This window comes from Mirounga leonina, unplaced genomic scaffold (assembly GCF_011800145.1).
Source record: "Mirounga leonina isolate KUSES-001 unplaced genomic scaffold, KU_Mleo_1.0 Mir_366, whole genome shotgun sequence".
Lineage (NCBI taxonomy): Eukaryota > Metazoa > Chordata > Mammalia > Carnivora > Phocidae > Mirounga > Mirounga leonina.
Window position 1 is genome coordinate 18,346,111 of NW_023270709.1, and position 19,923 is coordinate 18,366,033.

A 19,923-nucleotide genomic window follows, 5' to 3' on the forward strand; every position below is an offset into this window, starting at 1 on the left:
GTCACCTGCCCCATGAACTTCAAACTCCGATGCCACATCTCAGTGGTCCTCTACTCCGCCCTCCCCACAGGGGCCCAGCTTCCTTTCATACTGATCTCCAGCAACAATGCACACAACCCTCAGCCAGCCTCTCCACCTATCCCACAGAGGCCGTCTGCATCCCTCCCTCCAGTCTTTGTCCCTGCTGTCCCTGCTCCTAGACCCTTCCCTGTTTTTTGTTTTTTTTAAATATTAATTTATTTATTAGAGAGAGAGAGAGTGCGCAGGGGGGGAAGGGGCAGAGGGAGAGGGACACAGAGAATCTTAAAGCAGACTCGCCACTGAGCACGGAGCCTGACATGGGACTCGATCTCACGACCCTGAGCTGAAATCAAGAGTCGGACGCTCAACCAACTAAGCCCCCCAGGTGCCCCCCAGACTGATCCCTGTTTGTCCCACCCATCATCTCTACACCTCCTTTCAAGGTGCTTCTCCTATGAAACTCATCCTGACCCCTCTCCCCCAGCCATACCCCCTTCCTCTCAACACTCACTGACCCACACTTGCCCCCCCCCACTGCAAATTCTTGGTTGTATACTGTCATGTATTGCTCTGTAATTGCCTCTTGGGGAATGGTACTGTGTCCTCAGCTAGATCTTCATAAAGATAATTTTAGATTTATAGACAGTTGCAAAAATAGTACTGAGGCAATGCCTTGTCCCCAGCACCAGGCTTTATGTTCAAGTCTTACATAATCATGGGACAATGATCAAAACTAGAACATTAAGCTTGGTCAACACTACCAACTAAATCATGGAATTTATTAGGATTAGGATTTCACCACTTTTTCCACTCCCGTCCTTTTTCTGTTTCAGGAGCCCCTCTAGGTTTTCACAGGGCATGGACACATCCTGTCTCCTCCAATCTGTGCAGTTCCTCAATCCTTCCTCATCTTTAAGACCATGACATTTTCGAAGAGTACTCCTCATCAGCTGTTTTTCTAGAATGTTCTTCAACTGGGGTTGGCTATTTTCTCTTGATGACAGTGGGATTACACAGGAGTGGGAAGGACACCACAGCAATGATGCGTCCTTCTCAGCATTTCCCACGAAGGGGCACCCAATGTCAGTATGTATTATTGGCGATGTTAAAACTTAATCACTTAGTTAAGGCGAGTCTCTCAGGATTCTCCAGGTAGAGTTACATATTTCTTTTTGTAATTTACTAAGTATTTTGGAGGGAGATACTTTAAAATGCTACAAATACCCTGTTTCTGCTTAATCTTTCACCCACCAATTCTAGCATTCATCAGTGGAACAATGCTGTGGCTTCTAAGCCTCTCATTTATTTGTTTACTTATTGGAATTCTTCCGTAAGGAGAATTCTTTTGCCCTACTTACTTATTTATTCAATTATTTAGTTATATCAATATGGACTCATGGAGATTTATTTTATTCTTTGGGTTGTAGTCCGCTATTACTTCATCACGCATGCTGTTCTAACCCCCAGCTAGATTTTATGCTGCACCACAGCAGAGATGTGACCATGTCTTATACTTCTTATTCATCTCCCCTCGTGTCTAAGACAATGATAAGGACACGGTAGGTGTCTGACTCATTCATTGACTGACTGACTGATTCAGTCCCTCAACAAATAATGTTCGTCGCCTTGCCTTAGGTGCCAGAGTTACAACAAAATAAAAATTTCTTATTTCAGGGGGTTTGCAGACTAGTCCACAGAGACTCGGGTGTATATCTACAAGTCCCTGATAAAAGTATTTGGAGGAGTAATGCAAGAGCTCAAATGGGAATATATTAAACTCTACCTAGTGAAAGAAGAGCAGGGTGATAGGCAGAAAAAACTTCCTTAAGAAAAACAGTATTCCGTTCCCTTTTTACTCCATTGCTCTATAATAATAAAAATAAGTGGGCATATAAAGTATCTAGAGACAAATACCATAACACAGCAGGTATACCCTGCCTCTGCATCTTCTTTTTTTTTTTTTTTAAAGATTTTATTTATTTATTTGACAGAGAGATAGAGAGAACAAGTAGGCAGAGAGGCAAGCAGAGGGAGAGGGAGAAGCAGGCTCCCCACTGAGCAGGGAGCCCAATGCGGGGCTCGATCCCAGGACCCCGGGATCATGACCTGAGCCGAAGGCAGCCGCTTAACCGACTGAGCCACCCAGGTGCCCCCCTCTGCATCTTCTAAGCTAATTCTTAAAATCAAACCTCAGGGGCATGATTTTTAGGACGATTTAATGTAGTAAACATGGACTCTTTATACAGTGACTATATGCTTTACTAAGAAAATTGGAAAGAGCTAAGGTAAAAAAAAATCTGAGGAGCCATTTGTCTTAATCCAGTTTCCAAATCCAATTTCATAGTTTTTGTGCCTTCACAGGGAATAATGAAGAGCAAATAAGAAGCATCATCAATCAAAGATGGACTCTCTAAGTTTCTTTACTTAATTCAATTTTCTTGTACCGCTCCTACTGTATTTTTCAAACAAAGCTGTTCTTTTCTGCGTGTGATAGTTCAGACCTGCAAACATCCTCAGGAATAATAAACAAACAGTCGGGGCACATTTTCTGTCACAAATTACACTCTGTAACATTCTTTATCCAAAGCATTTTGGACTCACAGCAAGCAGAGACGCATCTAACGCACAAAAATACCCTGCCTTATTGCAAGAGCTGCAAACAATAGAGAATTTGTATTTTTAGACACTTCTTGACACTGAAACCTGTTAATATTTAACTCCTACTATTGTTCTAAATGATGAATAAGCAAAGGCTCTCCTGCACAACCAATGTTACATCACGCACTCTGGTTGCAACAGTAAATGCTGACGTTTCCTATCGCCCTTTCTAATTATTGTCAATGTGTCTTTTCCATGTTAGGGTATACACAACAGATGCACCTGTGCGTTGCATCTGTGGCCATCCCCACGCACGTATGCACGGTTGCGCACACAAACAGGATCATAGGCATGCGGATTCATCCCCATGTTCATATCCACTTAGAAATCTAGCTTGCTCGGCTGCCTGACATGTCCATGAGCACGACACACACCCAGCATGCAATCCAGTGGCTTTCCTTTTGTTACCTTTGGTAGGAGATTAAGATAGAAAGCTTAAAAAAAAAAAAAAAAGAAAGAAAGAAAGAAAGAAAGCCAAGAAGATACTTCATGGCGTCTGTGATTAAGAGACAGAAGCCAAGGAGACACTTGGTGAAGATTTACCTCGTTTCACCTTTCCCGCTTCAAGCCTTCTTCCTTTAGCATCCTACTTACCTTCCTCTTGTTCCTAGCCCACTGACCACCCCGCCCCATCTCTCCCCGGACCTCCGGAAAGGAGCATTATTAAATGAAGGAAGAGAGCATTCCTTTTCGTTAGGCTGTTATTCAACGTTGACTCAGAGAAAAAAATTTACTACAAAATGATGTGGTGTAAAGCCCAACGGAGAGTGGACAACTCTGTGACGGAACTCCCTGGAAAATTTTTGGAAAAGTCCCATACACACAGAAGGATGTCTGGGCCAGAAAAAAAAATGGGTAGCAGGAAAAAAATAATAATTCATGAATATTTTTAAATGTTTTCACAATAGATTTTTCCTGTCCATGACTGGTTCCCCAGGGGGTATCCTCATAGGTGATCACCGCCCCTGACGCCTTCCCCATACGGTAAGCACGGTGCACATCGACAGAAACAGCATGGAATGGGAGTCAGAGTTCACAAAACATTTCTTATGCACGACCTCACTTGATCTTTTTTTTATTTTTTAAGATTTTATTTATCTATTTGAGTGAGAGAGAGAGCACAAGCAGGAGGAGAGGCAGAGGGAGAAGCAGGCTCTCCACTGAGCAGAGAGCCCAATGCGGGACTTGATCCCAGGACCCCGGGATCATGACCTGAGCCAAAGGCAGACGCTTAACAACTGAGCCACCCAGGCGCCCCTCCATGTTCTTATTCTAATAGTTATCACAGTGGTTACTTCCACCCCAGAAAAAACTATAAGGAGTTCTACATTTTTATTCAATTGCTTTTGTCTAGCATGCACAGTTCTGGAATTTTCCTTTCTGGCCACTGTTATTACAAAGACCCTTGAATTAAACAGAAGGGTTGTTTGCCAGCTCATCCTTCCTGAGCCATTCAAAAGGTGCCTTAACAGAACTTCTCTGCGTAATAACACTCTGATGTCATAAATGCCGAACATGACATAATCCTACGCAGGAGGGCAAAAGGAAAAAGTAGCTCTAAACAGACAGATCCATTTCTGTGCCAACACAACCTGATAATTAGACCAGTAGGAAAAGAGAGAGAGAGAGAAAGAAAATCCCCAGATGACAGCTTAATGGGACATCGGGTGAGACCCCTCTTTGGCGTGTGTGAAGGAGAGTCTTCACTGCGGTCAGCATAGAGCTTCTAGAGCTGCCGGCCACCCTCTCTCAGGCGCAGCGATGATCCGACTCCGGCGTACCACCCCTCCCTCCTTGCCGCCCAACTCTGCTCTCCTGCTGTTTTAATTGGATTATTTTGGAATCTGCTATTTCTGTCTCGCTCCTTTCCCCAAACTGTCATGTAAGTACTGCAGCTTGACTATTACTCAGCTGCCAAATTTCACTCCCAAGATGGCTGTATTTCAGCGGCAAGTGAAGTGATATTCCCTCCGTGCCATCTGAACACTAGCTTAAGGGGTTAAGGGTTAAGCATCGGCGGGGGGGGGGGGGGGGGGGCCTTTATGCAGGAAAGGAGTATTTGTTTTATTCTGTCTCATCATCATTACTGGAGGACCAGGTCATCAGCTCCACCTGAACGGGGGAACCTTCCAGAAAACACTTCACGCAGATACGCAAATGACGAGGACTTTTCCCAGGTTCCTTCCTACAGGGACCGCAAAACCTCAAAACATCCAGAACGTAAGATGATGATCATTTTTAGAAGGGACGAAGCCTCAGAGAGTAATCCATTCACTACAGATATAAAATGTGGAGGCGCAGGGTACATGGCCCTGCTGATCCCCAGGCCAAGGGCGTTTCCCCCTGAACTTGGGTTCAGCCACAGACGCACGCAGCAGATCACATCTCTGCTGTGGGACCAAAGACAGCCCCGGCTTCTAAAACATGTGATATCAGCGCTAAATTTCTTGTTCTGTTTGGTTTACGCTCATTCGTTTTAGACACTCGGGATCTAAAGTTGATCTCTAGGAGCAAGAAACCAGAGTGTAAATAGAAGGAGAAGCAGAGTAGAAATAGTAGCAGTAAATAGCGCCGGGCCAGGAAATGTGCAAAGGTTTGTATGTCTATAATCGTCACGGTGACCTGCTGTCCTCACTTCAAAGAACAGAAAAAGGAAGGATAGAGAAGACAGAATGTCTTTGAAGAGAAAACAGGAGGGACCGAATGTAACTGCCAAGTCATAGAAGCTACCTTCCCAAATTTTACTAAAACATTTAGTGAAAACCTAAATTGGAGGGGGCCTTGAGTTAGGGGGGCAAGGGGACTAAATGATCTTCAAGTTCCCTTCTACGTCCAAACACTACCACATCAGAAGCTATAACATCTAACATTCTACAATTTAGAAAACATATTTAAATGCTTCATTTAAATGACAGACTTGATAAAAACTCGATGAGAAAAAAAACACTAATTTGAAAGGTAGCACAGAATACCGACCCTTTGATATTGCTCCTTCTACTCATTGCTTAGACTTGGAACAGTGCAGTATGTCAACAGCAAGAGCAGCCTCCATGTAGTAGAGATGACAGAATCTCTGCAGCATTCCACCTTAGGGTCTCAGAGACAAAATGGTAGGCTTTGGTGTCAACCTCCATCGTGTTTTTTCCATGTGTTTTCCTCCATCAGGTGACACAACAATCTACCTTATTTCCTAAGGTAAAGGAACTACGTGAATGTCTGCACACTGACACAGTCCATCACATGATTTATGAGGCTTTCAAAGAATAAAGCGCTTCTGGTAAATTTAGAAACTCGAATATACTCCAAAATCATTTTGAAAAGCTATGGCTACATCTAAAACACTATGTACTCTTGAGTCTTTGTCTCTACGGTTTTTATTTTGCCACGAAACACATCATTAAGTGTTTCAAAATAAATACCTTCCCCCAAACTGGCTATGAATTATGGAGACTTTTTTTTTTTTTCCAGGAACTGGAGTGGAAAACGGAAGAACGTATTTGTGCTGAAAGATAAGTTTGGAGGAGATCTCTATTTTAAATATCTAATGAATATCAATAGGGTTTTTAACCGTGGAAACGTATGTTGCAAAGCCCAGAAAGCACAGTATATGCATGTGTTGGATGGTTGGGTGGGTTGGGTTGGGGAGTGGGATAAGCAACTAAACTGGGTGTGTCAAAGAAAGAAGAAGCATTTAGGTAAAGCATATGGTAGAGGTTTGAGCCCCAAAAGAAAGCAGTTGACCAGGGAAAGGCAAAATAGAGAAAAAGCCACCCCCCCATGACAGTCAATCCAAAGCCAGAAATACAGCCTTTACCTAACCCATGCTGAAGGCCAAAAAAGACAAAAGAAATCTCTGAGTGGATTTTATTATTTAAGAGACCACTAAATACCTAGGAATGGAGGGAAGAAGGTCAGAAGAACCATAATCCCACAAACAAGCAGAGTGGAAAGGCACCAAATACTGGAGAGGCCAAGATGTGACGACCAGAGAGACTATTTTGATATGGAACTTCTATCCATTTCAAGTTAACCAAGTAAAATTAACTATGCTTGTGCACAGAAGGTAGAATTAATTATATACTTAATCTCCCCCTATAAAATGAACGGCGGTGGATAACGAAGAAAAGGGATGTGGTTAATACAAACTGGAATAAGGTACACAGGTTCTGGTAAAGCAACCACACACCTCCCCGTCCATTCTTTGGGTGGTAGCTGAACAGAGAAAGTATCTCAATATACCATGCGTCACCCACCCTTCTATCTAGCATGTTCATAGAGTCACAACTGCTTAAAATATGGCTTGCCAATCGCGGGCACTATTTAGATTACCTACGTTGAGATCAACAGCTCCCGGAATGTTCCCGGCCCTGACCATGCTCATCCAAGCAGAGTTCCACAGCTGTCTTCTCTCTTTACTTTCTACTCCACTCCCAATCTGGTCCCACTGTCAATAACCACAACCTCACTGCCAAATGCCGACTGTTCTCTGGTTCTTTCTGCCTTTCAGATCAAAGGGTCTTTCGCCATTGGCTTCTCTCATTTCAGATGCATTCTCTGCTTCCTTGTAGAACGGCCCAGTTCAGCTCCATGTTCACCTGAACTAGGTTATAATGCTGTCGACTACACCTCCCTTGGAAATGTGCACTCCATTAGGGCAGGCCTCCTGTCCGTCTTGTTCCGTTCGCGATCTCTAGTGCTTAGAACTGTACCAGTGCATCGAAGCTCCCCAAAGAGGTATTTGCTGAATGAATAAATGGGTAATACATGACTGAATGGAGTTAGAAGAATTTAAAGACACGGTCTCAGCCTCTTACAATTCGAAAGCTGTGCCTCCATTCTGTACCAGCAGAGTCCTAACCACCCCACAGGCCCTGTGGGACTCTACGAATTGAGTTTCCAACAGTGGTCTTGGCCTGGTCTTGCAGACAGGTTTCCTCCATGACTGCGAAAATGGTTTGGTTATGGAGACCATCAAAAAGTGCTGGACCATGGGTGTGAGGCTAGAGCACAGTTAAATAGGGTGGAATATTCCCGCACTCTTCTGCCTCCCTAGAGACATTCGTTCTGATAAGGCCCTGGATAATCCACACGTCTGCATTTCTGCACCCCAGCCAGGGATTTGCAGGAAGAGAACTCTTTCTTCCTCTCTGTTTGAGTTCCTATTGATTCTGTAGTTTAGGAGGAGTCCAAGTGCTATCCAAATACCAAATGTTCCATATGGTAGTGTTATTACCATTCTCACTACTGTAACGTCCAGCTTTCCTATCTACCTACACTCGTGAGGTGCCTCGCTGGAGTCTGGCAGGACACTATGAACTCTTTTCCTGCCCTATATTTGCTGACGCATTTATTGTCCTCTCTCCCTTTATGAACTTACTCATTTAATCAAAATAACAGATGTATGTGTGCAAATACAAGTTGCATTTCCTTATTCGCTCTTACAATCATTTATGGGAGAATAATTTATGAGTCATTAAAGAGAAGTTCTTAGGCTAAACTGTTTTAATTAGGAATTCAGATGTTCCTCCTCTTATTGAAAAATACAGAGCTGTTCAAGTTAGACTGTAAGTGTGGGCCAAAACAAACATGCGGATTTACACACAACGGTTGCAGAATAGCCAGTGAAAAGCGCTAGCCAAAGCTCACCGAGTGGCCTTGTGTTTGTCTCCTTAATGCCAAATAACCCTTTGCCTCTTTTTCCTTCTATTTTTCAACTGTCTGATATAGCTAAAGGATTGAGGAGCCTCACAACCCCACAGGTTTCCCTTCTGTGTTTATGTGGGATGAAGCATATGTTTCCTAAGAGCTGGGCGGGGGGCGGAGGGGGGCGTCTCTCACTCTACCTTCTTGTTCATTTAATTAGGGAAAGGAAGCTTGTTTATCGTGGGGGAAGAAATGAGGCTGGTAGCTCACGCACCGAGCCAGACGGAGACTCTCCATGTGCAGCTCAAAGAGGCCAGGAAGCCTGCCTGACCCAAGGTGCTCGCTGGGGTGCAGGAGCAAGGCAACCTGCTCTCGCACAAGGGCTGTCTCAAGGGGCCCACGGGCCAGGTGACATCGACGGATGTCACGGCTCTGTGCTCAATGGGTCTCTCTGACTTGCAGGCTTCGGTCAGACAGTTTCTCCAGAACTGTGATGACTCCATTAATTCAAATTAAAGCCATTCAGAAATATATTAAAACAATTTTTTGGGGGGGGGGATACCAGAAGAGGATGAAAAGAAAGAGGCAGAAGAAAAAAATAATAATTTTACAAGACTGGGATTACACTACGTTTAAGCGTCATATTTTGCTTTCTTTTTACTTTTATCATGAGCGGTTTCTGCTACCATTAAATAGTGTTTTGAAATGGGATTTTTAGTAATTTTCAACATTTCACCTCTATTTTGTTGCCACAACATCCTATGAGATATATACTATTATTCTATAAATTTTATAACCTTAGACAAGATGTAAAGTAACTTGCCCAATGTTCAGGAGAACAGCAAAACTGGAATTTGAGTCCAAGCAGTCTGGGGCCTGCAGTCTTGTCTACAGTGATCTGCAGCCTCTGAATCATATGGAGCTGCCGTAATTATATTGAATCATGCTCCCAATGTTGGACAGGTAGGTACATACACAGATAGACACACACATACATATACTTCAATTTCAGTATAATTTCAGATCCATGTTTAATGTGGGCCATTTATTAAATACTTTTACTCTTATTAAGAAACGAAAAACTATGTTTTCCGTTGAAAAAGTATTGCTACCCAGTGATATTGTGGTTGTCTAAAAATACTTGGCCGGAAAAAGGGGGACAACTCGAAATTCTCTAGGACCCTTCCACGCCTTCTTGATTTAAGTGTTATTTCTCAAATGTCAAAAACCGGTAAGTTTTAAGCATGCTACTGTCTATTGGAGGAAAGTTCTTCAAAATAGTATGATTTATAAATTTACAAATAAATGCCTCCCTGCAAAAAAAAAAAAAAAAATGAGACACGAGATACCATTTCTCATAATCAATTGGCAAGACTCTTTGTTTTCAAAATTCTCAGCCCTGGCAAAATTACATGGAAACAGGTACTCTCATATACTGCCTCTGGAAATATAAACTAGTATGACTTTATAGAAAAATAATCTGGCAACACATAGTGTCAAAAAGTCCTAACACTTGAAAACTTTTAAACTCTCCAATTTACTGGTAAGGGAGTTATCCTAAGGAAATCACTAGTAATGGCAACTAATACAAAGCTATAAGAACATTCATGGTAGCATAAAAGCCAAAAAAAATAGAAACACCCTAAATGTCCAATAGAGGGGATCAATTAAATATATTTTAAGATATACATTCAATGGTCTACTATATATAATCCTTAAAAATCATGCTGTAAATATACATCCATTGTTATGAAAAGATATTCATTATTACATATTTAGGAGGAACAAACAAGTTAGGTAATAGTGTATATTGTATTATTCCCTACTATCATCTGATGGTAGTCTCTCTAGCTGAATTTATGAACACCACGTCATCAGAATTCTCTCTTTCTTATCAATGCCTTATCATCCATCCTAATCAGTGATCTCAAAATAATTAGAAGCTATTTTCTTTCCCACAAAAAAAGCAAGGGTTCCATTTTTATAAGACACAGACAGAAGAAATAGCTGGAGAATATGCATCTCTAGATGTATGTTTATGTGGTGTGTTTGTGTGTGTGTGTGAGAATAGGTATGCATACATCCCCACCACTCTCTTGGGAACCTTACACTAAAGGACGGTTATTTTTAGTTAAAGATTTTGGAGATATTTACCTGTACCATGTGCTTTCATCACACTGGAGAAACATAAGCCGTCAGTTCCTTCCCAGTGGATCTTTCCACACAGATTTTGCTGGAGTGGAGGGGGCGGCAGTAGAGAAATTCAGTGTAAAATGCCTAGACCTGTAATTATAAAAACAATTTCCCACTGAGTTAGGCAGCTTTCAATGGCCTTCATTCACATTAGCTGAAGTCACAGAAAAGAGAAACATAGTTGCATAATCTCTCTCTCCCTCTCTCTCTCTCTCTCTCTCTCACACACACACACACACACACAATTTTTATGGCAGAATGTCAAAAACTCAGCAAGCAGACCCACAGCAGGTCCTCATCACTGGGGATGAGAGGGTTCTGGCCAGGGGTCACACCCCACCCCATCTTCTAACTTCAGGGATATCACCATCAAGATGATGTGGTCCCTTCCCCTCCTTTCCTAATGATTCTAAAACTTCAGAGCAATAAAAAAAAAAAAAAAAAAAATAGTTCTCCTCCAGAAAATGTCAGCAACATTACTGAATTTGATGGTATCTTAAGATTCCTTCCAGCCACAAAGTGAAGCAAATTCAGTACCTGGTTTTACCATAACAGCCTGTGTCCACTTTCACAACTCTATGTGCCTCTCTGTTGATGACTCAGGTCCAGCATCGTATTGGTGATAAAATTCAAAGTCATCACTAACATTTACTGAACACTTAATATGTTCTTGGCTTTATGCACGTTACCCCCACACTATTGCACCCTGTAAAGTAGCTGGCAATCATTACTATCTCTGTTATTGACAAGAAATCTGAGCGTTCGGACAGCTAGCAGATGTTAAAGCCAGGATTTAAGCCAATATGGTTCACAGAGGCCATGTTTATAATTTCAGTATTGTACCATCTCTCTCAAATTGATCTTGCTATCTGCTATCAACACGCCTGTATTTATTATAAAAACATTAAGTATAAAATTGACATCACCTTATTTTTTCCCAGAGTTGATATGTTACATAGGTCTTAGCATTACTAACTCTTTTTGGATGTGGCTGCCCTTCGATTTTAATTCCCAAGCTAAATTGAAATCAACATGTTGCTATTTCAATCAAGAGTAAATTCGTAGTTATTTTAGTCAATTAAAAATGCCAACTAATCCCAAATCCAGATGCGAAACCACAAAGGAAAAACCTAAAATCCAAGTCCTCCCTAAATGGCTACATTTTATTGGAAAGAAGAAAGATTAACAAAATCAAGAACCATATGTGAATACCTAATTTAAGATATGGAAGTAAAGAAAGGAATTTCTATATATTATGTCTATGGTTTAAAAAATACTTAGACATTTTTACCTATTTACCTATTTACAAATTCTGTATACTACAGGTTTTCGAATCACTGCAACACAAAATAGATATGAGCCTATCAAGAAACCAACAGTTATTTATGGGTCAATATTAATTTCCCTTTTAGACGTGTGTGTGTGTGTATATTTCTTCGAACTATTTTGGTTATATCCCTCTGTGTTTTTATGCATGCCACTCCCTTTGATTAGCATGCCTTTTACTACTTGCCAACTAGAAAATGCCTATTCATTCTTCAAGGCCAACCTCAAACCTCAATTCCTTATGATATCCACTCCCCCCAGTCTGATGTTTCCTGGAAATCCAAGCAGTGGATTCTGCCCTCTCCTGTTTTCCTAGCTCAGCAATGGCCACCAACATCACCCTGACATCTTCCTCTACCTAACTATGCCCGATACCCAACCAACCAGTCATGGATTCTATCACCAGCACACGGCCCTTCTAACTCTCCCCTACACCATCACCCCTGCTCTAGGCCACCAAGTAGCAGGACTCACCGGGACTATTGCATTGGCCTCCCAAATGGTCTCCCTGCTCCCACTCCTGCCACCCTTCAGCCCATTCTCCTCCTGCCCATCCTCAGCTCCTGCTTACAGTAATGCAATGGCTTTCCATTGAGCTAGATTCTTAACATGGCCTCCAGGGCCCAGTACGGTCCAGTCCTTGTCCTCTTTTCCAGCCTGCACTCCAGCTTTTCCAGGCTTACTTTTAATTCCTAAGGAGCACTTTGCTCTCCTAGGCCTCAGGGCCTTTGCACATGATCTCCTCTTCTCCCCAAATCACCCACCTTCTTCAGATGACCCTGTATTCTCTTCTCCTTCAGATCTCAGTTCAGTCCTCTCCCGCTTGGGGGAGACTTTCCTGACCTCCACGGCCAGGTCATTACCTCCTACGACATGCTTTGAGGGAAACACTTTCCTTTTTTATACCAGTCACCTTTATACTTTTTTTTTTTTTTTTTTTTTTTGCTGGATTCGTTGATTAATGCTTGTTTCTCTAACTAATTAGTAAGCTCCAGGAAAGCAAAACTGTGTACATTCTTGTCCACCCTTTTATCCTCAGTATTCAACACATGCTTGGCACATTATAGACATTAATTTGCTGATGGCTTTTCAACACAGAGAATCTGCATTCCTCTGGGCAGTATGCGAGGCTCCTTGAGATCCGACCCCAACCTGCCATGTCTCTGGTCCAGCTGCCTGGATGCTCAGCACTTCTGTCCCTGTGGCTTCCTGACCTCACCATCCCTGCCTTGCTCTTGCTCATCTCCACACCCTCGTCTTCTCTGTCCCCTCTGCACGTCATCGTTTCAAACTCATTCACCAAGTCTCAGAGATAGGACTCCTTTCTGCAAAGACCTCTCTGATACTTTCTAGGAAGCTGATGCCCTCTTTCCCTTTTTTTCTACAACACCCTGTACTTTCCCTATTAAAGCAATTATCAGGGGCGCCTGGGTGGCTCAGTTAGTGAAGCGTCTGCCTTCAGTTCAGGTCATGACCCCAGGGTCCTGGGATCCAGCCCTGTGTTGGGCTCCCTGCTCAGCGGGGAGCCTGCTTCTCCCTCTGCTGCTCCCTCATGTGCTCTCTCTCTCTGTCAAATAAATAAATAAAATCTTTAAAAAGAATTAAGCAATTATCAGATTTTCTTGTACTTTTATCTTAAATGAGTCCACTTCTCCCAATACACTGGAAGTCCCTTAAAGGCAAGACACTGTACTATCTCCAGATTTTAGCACAGCAGCCTATAACATGTAGTCTACAAATCAGTATTTGTGGATGAACAAAAGAACATATATCTACATATACAAACATACATATGCATATATGCATATGCATATATTCATATATACACAAACATACATATGCATATATATACTTATACACACATATCTACTATATATACACAGAAATTTCACATGGGCAAAGCTTCAGATTCGAATATTTAAAATATGTTTGTTTTTTTTTAAGCTTTTATTTATTTAAGATAGAGACTGAGAGCACAAGCAGGAGACCCAGGGAGAGAGGGAAGCAGGCTCCCCACTGAGCAGGGAGCCCAACGTGGGGCTCAATCCCAGGACCCTGGGATCATGACCCGAGCCGAAGGCAGACGCTTACCCGACTGAGTCACTCAGGCGCCCCTAAAATATGTTATTAACATAGCAGTATATTTTAATTATTATTAAATGTGAGATATAATGGTTATAAATTCATCTGTAAAGTTGGCCTAAGAACATCTCCTTTAACTGAGTAGTTGGGGAAATTAAATAATAGTAAGTAAAATGTTTAGCAGAGAGCTTAGCATTCTAGAAGCACTCCATAAATATTAATTGCATAATCATTATCACTATCAACATTGTCATTAGGGCAACCAAGTTGAATTTATAATCCATGTTTCAAATTTAACAGTTTTACTGGCCAACATATTTTCCTATTAAAACATTAATTAGCATTACTATCTCTATAAGGCCATAAAAATGGCTAAAGTTTGCATCTAGCAAACTAGGGATAAAAAAGAGTCTTACTCACTATAGCTAAAGGACAAATTATTATTTCAGTAATCTGCCATATATGTGGAGAGGTACAAAAGCATCAACAGAAGAGAAGTATTTCTGTATAAAAATTATCTATAAAATCTAAATGATTCAAACAACAAGTCTTATCTTTCCAATGCTATAAACATTTGGCTGAGATAATTAGAAGTGCTTACTACAAATTACTTCTTTTGCTAAAAAAAAAAGATAGAGATACATATTCGTCCCCCCCCCTTTTTTTTTTTAAGATTTTTTATTTATTTACTTGACAGAGAGAGACACAGCGAGAGAGGGAACACGAGCAGGAGGAGTGGGAGAGGGAGAAGCAGGCTTCCCGCGGAGCAGGGAACCCGATGCGGGGCTCGATCCCAGGACCCTGGGATCATGACCTGAGCCGAAGGCAGACGCTTAACCGACTGAGCCACCCAGGTGCCCCTCGTCCCTTTCTTTTAATTACTGGACAGAGTAATGTGACTTGATAAATATGTATTACATATTTGCCTAATGAATATGTCATAAATGTTTGAATTAATAGCAAATACATTTCATGTGTCACCTATTAGATGCCATTCTGATTTAGAATTGCTGAAATTTAAGGACCTAGACTATGCAAAGGAGGGAAAAACAGGCAAGGCAATTTTGCAACAGTGTTTTGGAAAAAAAAAAAATGTGAGAACGAACTGCTTACAAGTGTTACCAGTACACACTGGAGCAGAATGAACTGGTAATAATTTATCCTACAAAGCAAACTTTTAATTTGGCCCTTTATTGTTCTTTCTCTTGCATACTGGCCAAATGTACATAATGAACACTAAAGTACTGAAATGTAACGGACTAGCATCATTGCATTTTGAGATTTCTGTTTTCAGTTCATCTTTAGTTCTGTGACACAGGAAAGCAAGTCAGATTTTTAATTGGGGCTCACCTATTTTTTGAAACATACTAGAGTTACAGAGGGAAAATAATATAAAAAATGCTAAATTCTTAACTTCTAATTGTTTTACCACTAGAATATTAAACTACTTTTAAACTGAGTTATAATTCTATTCATTGGCCGCAACCACTGGGCACTTCAACATAATGCAAACACGTTCTTTACAACATAGTTAAGAGGAAAAAAAAAAGTCTCAATTTACTTAGATAATTTTTATCTGAATTTACTATTAATTTCATTATCACGATGCTTGTGTTCATGTCATAAAATCCGGTGAAATCTTAGGAATTTATAAGGCAAAATTCCTCTTTATGCTGGTGCATCATCGGTTGGGGATGCCCTTCTCACTCATTCAAATGTTATTCCTGCTTTAAGATCTGGCTCAGATATCACTTCCCCGGTGACACGCCCCCACACAGACCCTATTTGTCCCGCGTCCCTGTCGACTGTGAGCCCGTGAGTGTCACTGACCATCTCTCCGCATTTTCCCTAACAACCTACACAGTTGCTGGCGCATAAAATATTCTCAGTAGCTACTGGCGCGATGTGTCAGTGAATACACACACTTTGATACTCTCCACACGGTGGTGAAAACGCCACTAATTGTGATCTAAAGTTAAAGGTTAAAGTAAAAAAAAGAAAAGAAAAAATTTCCACTTTTAGTGAAATGAAACTCTTAGCATTTTCACTTCCAGATGCATTGACATTACATAAATGATGTCGAAACTATTTTAGAAAAGAGCCATGCTGCACATTTTCCTGTCTGAGAATTAGTCTGAGAAATACCACGCTACACGGGGGGCCTCTGGGTGTTCTCGTGACCCATGTTCAGTTGGGTATTGATTTCACACACTCATTTAATGGAACCCGAGAGCCGGGCTCCACCTCCGCAAACCAGCTTGTCACACCTTCTTCTGCTCAGCTGCTTAAGACGAAGCTGAGGATTCCCTGGAGACAGGACCTCCCGACCCTGTAGCGAGGACGCATCTCAGCAGCGGAGAACTTCAGGACTGAACACTGGCGCTGGTGTGCATTTTCCACTTTGATTGTAATTCTTACTCCCACATGGACCAATTTCTCGCAGATCCGCTGTTAATTCTGCAAGAGTGAACCTTTGAGCCGGTGACACTTTGCCTGGCTGCATAACAGATTACATCATCACACACATGCCAAATCCTACCTCACTCAAAAGGCCATATTTTGTTCGGGAAAGAACAGTGGGCAGCAAAAGAGCAAGTTTCTCGTAATAACCTATCCACGCTGACTGTCCACATTTGGAACCATTCGTCACTGCTGGGGCAATAAATATGGATTTTCCAAGAGGTCACCAAGCCTTGCTTGCTGGGTCCTCTTTCCTCCGTGCCCCAAGATTTTCTGGGTGTTCACAGGAAGGGGAGACCTGGGGGTTTCTGTGTCTTCTAGCTCATTCCACTTAGTGGTTACTGTCAGCCTCGCCCTATACCCCACGGCCACCCACAGGACCCCAGGGATTTCACTGTCAGACCAGACCTTCCAACCACTCCTGTGTGATGTCAAGACTCTGGGGACTCTACTATGAAATGGGTAGAATGTAGAAGTAACAAGAGAAAAGTCTGGCTTACGTTATACATTATCACCTTAAAAATATTTGTATTTTTAACAAACTATAGTTAACTATATAGTTTGGTAACTATCGTTAACACTGCTCTATAATATATACGAAAGTGGCTAAGAGAGTAAACTCTGATTTCTCTTCACAGGTAAAAAAATATATATATTTTTTCTTTCTTTTAATTTTTTGTATCTACATGAGGTGATGGATGTTAACTAAACTTATTGTGTTGATCATGTCACGATATTCGTAAGTCAAACTGTTACGCAGCATACCCTAAACTTAGACTAGTGCCGTATGTCAAATTATATCTCATGAAAATGGGAGAAAATTTTCAATCCAAAAATATATACGTGTATTACGCCACAATTTGAAACCTACACAAGAATGCATGCAATGTGTATATAATCTATGAAGTGTCACAACAGAATGCTCACTTTTAGTTTCTAGTGTTATTTTTAATTTTTTCCCCCCTCTTCGAAACAATGAGGTTTCCATTAGAAGCAATACACAGAAGCCAAGTTTCTCTGGGGTGCAGCCTAAGAATGGATTGGCTGGGTCACAAGGTACGTGAACATGCAATCTTATACAACACTACCGAGCTGTTTTCCAAAATGGCTATGCCAATCTATGCTCCTACAAGCAGTGTACATCATCATTCTTTAAATCATATTAAAATCAAGAAGGAGATCTATTTAATCTAATGCTGTTTTTTTTTTTTTGTTTTTTTTTTACTTTATAGGCCCAAGTTATGAATATCCATAAAGAAATAAACATCCTACACCTCTCTGTCACATTGGTGAGTTTATACTTTGGTCCTCACCAACCGTAATGAATGAGAGCTACTTCCTAGGTTTATTTCTCCACCTTCAAATGTGGCATTAACTGATGATTTAGATTGGACAAGGATAAATAATCTGAAGGTTCCTCATGGCTTTATTTGCCAATTGTTTAATTCTTAAGCACGGTGGCTACTAAAGGTGTCAAAGAATGCTCTCTAGAATACATTAGGTTCCAGGGACCAAAACTGCCCACTTGGAACAGGAAGTCATGTAGGAACCTAAAAGACACAAAACTAGGGCAAATTGAGAGAATTCTTTATTTCCTTCAATATTAGAGAGAAACAGAACAGATAACCAAAAGAGATGAAGAAAAGCTTTATTAGCTTTTATTTTAGAATAGCAAAATTTTTAAAACCTTTGTAATTCAATTTTTTTTTTTTTAAGATTTTATTTATTTATTCGACAGAGAGAGACACAGCGAGAGAGGGAACACAAGCAGGGGGAGTGGGAGAGGGAGAAGCAGGCTTCGCTGCTGAGCAGGGAGCCCGATGTGGGGCTCGAGCCCAGGACAGTGGGATCAAGACCTGAGCCGAAGGCAGACGCTCAACGACTGAGCCACCCAGGCGCCCCTGTAATTCAATTTTGACAGGTATAGGCATGGAGGCAAAGGTTTCTTCCCTCTCCAAAAGACCAAGATCAGAGCTTGAGGCTACTGACCTTTGGTCCTGGCTCAGAGTGTGAATGCCATACTACCAGCTTTGTATCTTTCCCCATCCAGCAGCAGCAGACCTGGCTGGGTCTCCGTGGAGAGTGAGCAAATAAAGGCCCTGAGGAGAAGCAATGAAGACATCGAACAGAACCTCTTATTGCTGGAACAGTAACAAGGGGCACCATAACTCCATAGCAGACAGTGATGTGAATCCCGAGAGGAAGGAGTCTACCTTCGATAACTTACATGAACAGAGGTGTGTGAAACATAGCTTTTGGCCGATACTGTTGTCAACAGCTTTCTTCCCCACAGCATCCGTTATGGGTAGTAACCACTATCTGAATTTTAAATCATCCTGACCATGTTTCTGCGTTTTTTTCTCCATTCTGGTCTCTTTCTTACTGGTTAACCCCAACAAGCAATGAAATGTGTGAGAGGCAGGCAGCCCTGGGGGAGAAGAAGAATCAGAGGCCTTCAGATGGATGTCTCTGAAACACTAGACGTGATAAAAAGTAAAACACACAACCAATGCTATCAGGGCTCGTTAAGTCACCTATTAGAGTTCTGTGGGGTTTTGTTTGTTTGTTTGTTTGTGTTGCATCTACAGTGAAGTCTTCTGCTTATTATATTCTCTGTTTTAATTAAGTAGGGTCAAAGGGCCTTATATTACTCACACTGGTGGTGCCTTCACTTTTTAGGCCAGTAAGCTGGAACCTAGCCAGGCAGTGTAAAAAAAGAGTGAGCCTTTCCTTCTTGGTCAAGAAAGCCCTCCGACTCCCATTTATTTTCTACCAAAAGCGTGGTAAACAAAGCAATCCTATTTTGGTATTTAGTATCTGGTGTTGGATGCCCACAAACAGGATGGGGTAAAAAAAAAAAAAAAAAAAAATGTGTCTGTAATCTCAGGTGAAACTCCAGATTATGAGACAACTTTCAACATGGGCAAAAATATTAAAATTACATTTTACTTTTTTTTATTTCTTTTTTAAAGATTTTATTTTTAAATAATCTCTACACACAAAGTGGGGCTCGAACTCACAACCCCCAGATCAAGAGTCGCATGCTCTACCCATTGAGCCAGCCAGGTGCCCTGAAAATCCTATTTTAAAGGATCCCTTTGTAACACCATTACGTAAAGACCCTATTAAAACACAACCATCTTCCCCAACTACAAAAAGCTTTTATTTAAAATGACTCTGTATTCCGATGTTGCAAGTGTGTCTGGTTTTTATTCCGCGACTAGATTCCCTTTTCAGGAGAATTACTGTACTTCGTGGTAAGTGCTTAATGAGGGACTAATTAGTCCTCCTCCCATCCCCTGAAACTACGGGGAATGAGGTCAGAGCCCACTTCCAGGCCCACAGCTGCAGGTGATGGTTGCCGCAGCGACACAGAGGAGCCCCTTTCCCAAGGTAGAGCCTGTATGAGGACACATCCCCAGCAAGGGCTATGCCCTTCACTGTCAGGCACAGAGTCCAAAAAAAAAAAAAAGCAAAGCTCAACACTTATTGTAAGGTCTTGCAAAGGAGCTGTTCCAACAAGCGGGGCCACCCACCCAC

At 41.6% G+C, this 19,923-nt stretch overlaps 1 protein-coding gene across 11 annotated transcripts in view; it reads right to left on the minus strand.

Moving 5' to 3' along the window:
* The window catches only part of ATXN1 (ataxin 1), a 400,118-nt gene that overhangs the window by 233,429 nt on the left and 146,766 nt on the right, over window positions 1-19,923 (minus strand). For all 11 annotated transcript variants that reach the window (XR_004675816.1, XR_004675817.1, XM_034985728.1 and 8 more), the window contains one exon: window positions 10,477-10,605. The gene's annotated coding sequence lies outside the window, so the exon portion shown is untranslated. The remainder of the gene's footprint in view (window positions 1-10,476; window positions 10,606-19,923) is intronic.